General features: G+C 38.8%; 1 long non-coding RNA gene across 1 annotated transcript in view; it reads left to right on the forward strand.

The window, feature by feature from the left end:
- The first annotated feature begins 379 nt into the window (after positions 1-379).
- The window catches only part of LOC146472760 (uncharacterized), a 27,520-nt gene continuing 21,204 nt past the window's right edge, over positions 380-6,695 (forward strand). The window contains exon 1 of the long non-coding RNA XR_014866522.1: positions 380-899. This is a non-coding gene — a long non-coding RNA (uncharacterized LOC146472760). The remainder of the gene's footprint in view (positions 900-6,695) is intronic.

The raw sequence follows: 6,695 nt of genomic DNA on the forward strand, positions 1-6,695 counted from the left end.
CGTGTTGTTCAACCAATCAAATCATTTAAAACATTCTAACAAGGATTGTGATTGGCTTATTTTAGCGTGCTTTATCAGAGTACAGATGCACGCTGACGCCAGATCTGTTCGTTCGGAAAATGAAGTTGGTTTTGAAAATGAGGGTCAATGCGGGGGAAAATAAAAGAATTCTTTATCATAAAACAAATAAAGAAGCCTCGGCTGTGCTCTGTTCTGTTGTAAAGCACTTAGGAAGCGGCTAGAGCACTCAACAAGTAGGGAGAAACACTCGACTACGTCTCGTGTTTCCCCCTACACTTCTTTCGTGCTCTAGCCGCTTCCTGCGTGCTTTACAACAGAACAGAGCACAGTCGAGGCTTCTTTATTTGTTAAGCAGAAAGCTGAGATAATTTATTTAAAGTAAAAAGAATAGGCTCCTTAATTCAATTACAGAAGGGGACAGGGTTGAATGGAAGGTGGGCGGGGCTAATTTTGAAAGAAAAATGTTGACATTGGGTTTTCTGTCCTTAGCTTTCATGTTTTCGTTTTTTTTTTCAGGCGGACAATAGCTGTCCTTTGCTTTTTTTAACAAGTGTTTGTTTGTAACAATGCACACTTTCAAGTATTTAAAAAAAAATCAAAACAGGCCATTTTCAAAAGTCTTTCCTTCGAGGCCGTCGAGAAGAAATTGATATGACGCCCTATTGCAAGTTACTACCAGCGCATAATAAATTGTCTGAAATCAAATTTAAAATCGAGTAAAAGCAATACCAAAATTCTAAGGTTTCGCCGTTTATGGTATTATGGATTATACACTGTCTTGGCAACTCTCAAAGACTGCAATGCCTGGCTTTTTCTGTCTTTACGTCACTTTACTCCAGTTGCTAGTAAGCAGTCCAAGAAGCACAGAAAACCGACAGGTACGTATCCGTAAGATTTGAGAGGGACGTATTCTTGCCAAATTAAAACTATCCCGCGCAGTTTAAAGGTAAATTAATTAATTAATTAATTCATTATATAATTAATAAAAAACATGTTCACCTTTAATTACTCCGTTTGCTTATTTAACAAAGCCTCCTTCCTGTGAGTGAGTTTACGAAAAACGTGCTTGTCTTTAATGCAACTTTGGATATTATGAGAATTATCATTTTGCGCGATCATGAGTAATCGATAGTGTGATTTGCAAGAAAGATCTTGGGCGCTTTCCATTCAGTCAAAATTTCCGAAATTTCCGGTCAGAAATCCAATGGAACGGGAAAAGTTCCGGAAAGAATTTCCGAAAATTTAGGACTACCTTTTGAGCTTACCCTTCTTTCCGAAATTTCCGGAATTACCGAATTTTCTGTGTTCCATTCGCGATGAGTGTCGGATTTAGTCTCCCCGGTCGAGCGCGAACGTCACGCAAGCCGAAAGAGCCGCAAACAAAATGGCTACGGAAGTGTATCAATGTTCTGCTTGTAGTTTTTTGTCTGAGATTTTCAACGTTTTCTTAAACCACGAATGTCACTTACCTACGACCAGCAACGGTAGGTTTACAGTCAATCCAGGTCACGCGTGAACAGTATTTCCAAGAATGAAATGAACATTCGAATTTCTCTTTGTAATGTCCGACGTGTGAATGGAATGTTGGACATTTCTCTGGAAATCGTTCCGAAAAAGACGCATTAACTAAAAAAAAGATTCAAAATACTTGGGAAACAATTGTTATTCTTCAAATATTCAATTTTGCAATGTAAAGAAAAATTCATAGCTTTATACCGTCAATAAGCTAGGGTAATTTATACGGAAACTCTGAAATCTCGTTGGCGATTTTCGAAACTGACATGTAAATTTCTAAACTCCGTTCAAATTTCAAAAATATCGTTCACGCGTGACCTGGGTTGACTGTAAGCCTCCTCACGTAATTCTCAAGTTCAGGGACCCGTTCCATTTGACCAGCAAAAATTCCGAAATCTTGAACCGGTTTTTTTTGTTGAATGGAAAGCGCCCCTTGATTTGATCACAACAGTGTACAATTTTCTTAAGAACGTGTCCACCTGAGTACCATGCAGACGAGTCTACACGACCCCCCACCGATTTCGCTCAAATTTGGCTCACTTGTTGCCCACAATGAACCTACAATCTAGACCAAACGATTTTTCCAGGTTTTATTGTTTAACAGAGCTATACGAGTTTAAAGTTTTTGTTTAAAAATGCGCAAAAAATCCGTTCCAAAAATGCAGTGAATTCATGATGTGCGTGTTTTTGCAAAATCTCAAGCCAACAAAAAATATTTCGCTAAGTGAAAGTAGAAACCAAGATCTTTATGTACAAACATAAAAAATATATGATTGTCTTGTTTTTATATTTGTGAGCCATCAATCAAACTTGACAATTTTCACCACTTTGTGAAAAAACGAAATATACCACTAAAATAGCGGAAGAAAGCGAACAAGCGGCCATGTTTGGATTCATTTCAATGCTTTTTCCAGCTTGAACAATTAGCGATCTAAGCAAATTCCCAAAAAATAAGTGTGTGATATTTACATTTTAGACGAAGAATTTGCCCCTGAAATACGGCAATCCGGCGTGCCTGGCAGGATCACGTGACACGTGCCAGAATATCGTAATACAGAGTCCGTTTGTTCATAAGAGTCCATAACGCAAGGAAAACTTCGAGAAGATCTTTAGGAGTACTTTGAAAAACAATTTTCATGTTTCATTCCAGTTTTATCTTATCTAAAAATGATATGGGAAGCCCGGCCGCTTTTTATTTTAATTTTTTTTGTCGCACCGCAACTTTTGGGGCCCTTTATACTGCCTAGGTTACAGATGGAAAAGTGAGAAAAGTACTTATATGTTTGCACTAAAAGCAAGAAATGATTCAGTATATCGAAAATACAAATTCTATATATTTAGACTATTTTTGTTTTCCACCGTCATTACTTTGATAACGCGTTGAGAGGATTGCGTGACACGCACCAGACACCAAGAACATTTCCCACGCTTTCCATGCATAACCATACCGGCAGACATTTCGTTAAGATGAGCGATTTAAATGTGTTTGTTCTTTTCAGCAATATTGTAAGAGAGAATGTAGCCTTTCGGCTCGAAACAAGTGAGCTAGATCTATATTTATTGTCAAGAATTGTTCTAGTAGCACAAGAGAGCGCTTGTATGACTGTTTTAAAACCTCCCGGGAAGGAGTAGTGGAAGACGGTAAATTATGTTAGGCCCGCGTTGGATTGTTCGACGATTCCGGAGAAGATCTCACGATTTGTCCCGCGCAGGAACGAATTTGGCTTGGGATGGAGGCCAAGTAAAGTTTGTAAATATCCTGAGCATCAGAGCAAACAGAAACCATACAGAGGGATACCCAGGGAGATGTCGAGAAAAATATATTTACACGTCGGTGTGCTTTGCAAGGCTGGACAAGGTAACTCATTGTAATAATGTTGTGTTGAAATACCGGCTACATTTTAAAATGAACGCAGCATGAGATAAAATATAAGTTGTATCATGCTTCCGAGTTAGAATAGTATTATTTTGGTTTTCTAGGGATATGTAGGAAATGTTTATCTAATTACAGCGAGATTGTGCGCTGCTCTGAGAAGACAACTAGTGATACACAGGTAAAATACTGTGAAATTAAAACATTAGTGCTTTTCTAAACCGGTAGTCATCCCAATAAATTTAGTTTTAGGCTATTATGCAACAATAAGGGAACATTTCATATACAGTTTTTATTTCGAAAAGTCCAGGCAGTGAGTACCAATGGAATGTATACTATACTCTATATGTGAGTGTAGAAGGGGCTGACCATTTTTTGGTTGGGGAATGGAAAATTTAGAGATAAATTGTTTTCAGAGCTGTTAACACTGAAATGAATTATTTGAAAGCGCAATGAACCAAAATATATTGTATGGAACCCCCCAAATAAATTGTTTGCTGCTGCAAAAAGGAAAAAATGAGTTGTTTGCATGCAAAACAATTTTTATCTCTTCCCCCCGTCAGAAAAAAAGGTCCGTTCCCAACAGCTTATATTTTGCGCGCTCAAAGCATGGTTATTATGGTTACAAGAAAGGTTGTTGTACTCTTCAACGCTAAAGACATCCGAACAAGGTGAAATGTGAAGGATAATAAATTGACTGTGTTCCCACGGCACACCCTATTTTCATTATGAATGGAGAAATTTCATTTTGATAGGGGGCGCCTACTGCCAAGAGTTCTGAAAAACAGCAGGGGGAGGATATACCCGTAAAGAGATCCACAAGAGTAGAAGTGAGTATTTTAACTGCTGCACCTGCAGCAATAAACTGATTACGTAAGGCCGGCTAAATAAATGTAAAACAATTAAAAAGCATGTGAACATCGACAGTGTCGAAGTGCGCAAAGCGTTGTGGATGTACCTTTTACTAAGGCGTGGTTGGAATAAAAGCGGACTTATTTCCGTCAAACTATCGGTAACTGAAAAATGTTCATGCGTAGTGCGATTACATCCAATATTACTAGGACACAAGGCCGGGTGTACATATTTCTGTTCTTGCAGGGCACCCGAAATTCTAGCCCACTAGTATAAGGGACGGCCTATTATTTTGGGGGTGGGGGAGGGGGGAGATGAAAACTTTTGAACTAAATTGTTTACAGAGCCTTAAGCACTGAAATAAATTATTTGCACGCGATGAACCGAAATAAATTGTTTGCAGCTGCATAGAGGAACCAAATAAATTGTTCGCAATCAAAAAATATTTCATCCCTTCCCCCCGCCAGAAAAATAACGATCCGTCCCTAATATATCGTTAATTTTCTTTCTTTTTAAGAATCGACCGGGTATGTATAGGGAGGAACTGGAGCTTCCTGACCTTTCTGTGTTAGAAGACGAAATGTCGCAGCTCGTTGTTGAGGACGATGAATAGTCAGAATACATGCCTACCCCTATGCGAAGAGAGCACTCCGGTTTAAAAACACTAAACAGAAATATCAGCATGTTAACAGATGGCAGGATCAGTCCAATCCGATTCCAGCTTACTCAACCACTAGCTGAGTTGGCAAAGAGTACGCAGTATAACATAAAGCGTAAAGCGGCAGAAGTTATCACCGCCAGCCTTAACTGCTTTGCCCCTGGGCAGTCAAAAGAGTTGTTTGATCTTGCTACCGTTCAGACCACAGGACCAGAAGACGAAAGTCCTGACGACAAGGTGACAAAGGAGCTGATTTCCCTTTATGAAGAATCGACCTCGTGGTACACAAAGATGACAGTACTTTCCGTTTTTGTTAAGCATTACACGAAATCGCAACTACAACAGATGATACCAGGCTTAACCATTAGGCGGATAGACCAGGGAAGGAAGAATGCGGCAGTGGTTGGAGCCGGTGTGAGTGAGGAGCGGCAATCTGCTCACCCTACAACAGGCGGATGGAGATGATCATCGTATCTGTTAGGGACGGGCCATTATAATTATTAATTATTTTTTGGCGGGAGGACTGAAACATTATGAAATAAATTGTTTTTGCAGAGCCGTAAACACCGAAATAAATTGTTTGCAAGCGCGATAAACTGAAATAAATTGCTTACAAACGCCTGCCCCAAGCACACCCCCCCCCCCCCCCCCACCACCACCACCAGAAAAAAATAATGGTACGTCCCTTCGGGGTTAAAATCGTAGTCTGAGGTGTCTTTTGGAGTCTAAAAGTTGAATGAAAGGAAAACACGATTTTGCAAGAGATGAAATGCAAACTTCATATAATATAAGGTCTCTGCTTTGGCCTTTCTTTCTTTTCTTTCTTTGATTTTATTTACTATTTGCATTAATTTTATAGTTTGCTTGCTGTAATTATTCCGATTCCTGAAAAGTTCCATGCCAGCGGTAATACCCTGATAACTTGGATATCCTGTGGTACTAATACTGTCAAAATAAAGATGGCGGATGTACAAATCGTTCTCGATGTGTAAAGAATTTTTTATTAGCTGGGATATCTTATCTATTCAAACGACTGATCATCCAAACAAGTGGTCAGTGTGAGTCTTGAAGAATCTCTGAGCAGTTTGCAGCAGCAGCCTTCATTCTAAAATGTTACTTACGGTTGTGTGTATAAAGTCAGCGACCGGTCGGTAGTCTCCCGCGTACACCAGGTTTGGTAAGCTCACTTTTATTAGCGCTCCAAATTGGATTTATTTTATCAGGTACATTTTATAAACCTAATATTGTATGTTCAAATATAATATGAGCCCAGAATGTCTTCACCAGAATCAGTAGCATGTTTTACCAAATGCAACAGATGTCATAGTCCGGCCTATTTTTCATTCGACCGTCATCGTGAGTGAAATACCGATACAAAATATCTGTTTCGCATGGCTATACGTACGTAACTTTACACAGGTTTTATCACATTTATATACTCCTAAACAAATAAACTTAATGGAAATGGGGTAATTTTGAACAAAAACATGGCTGCATCCGTGATATTTTAAGCGACTTTCACTAGAAATTCGAATCATGAAAAATCTCGATTTTTGAAAGTTTTCTTGAATGCATTATTATTTTCGAACACAGTTATCGCATCCTCTTCAAATTTAGTTGACTCGAATAAGTATACTATTTATTTTAAATTGGCAAGGATTCGTTATTATATCAGCTTCCAATCGTCTCTGAGCAAGTTGTAAACTTCATGGGCGATTTTACCATGGTTTTACTTAAAATTGTGTGTCATTTCACCCAAACCACTGTATCTCGTGA

This window comes from Pavona decussata, unplaced genomic scaffold, assembly GCF_977016875.1.
Source record: "Pavona decussata unplaced genomic scaffold, jaPavDecu1.1 SCAFFOLD_96, whole genome shotgun sequence".
In the NCBI taxonomy this organism is placed as follows: Eukaryota; Metazoa; Cnidaria; class Anthozoa; order Scleractinia; family Agariciidae; genus Pavona; species Pavona decussata.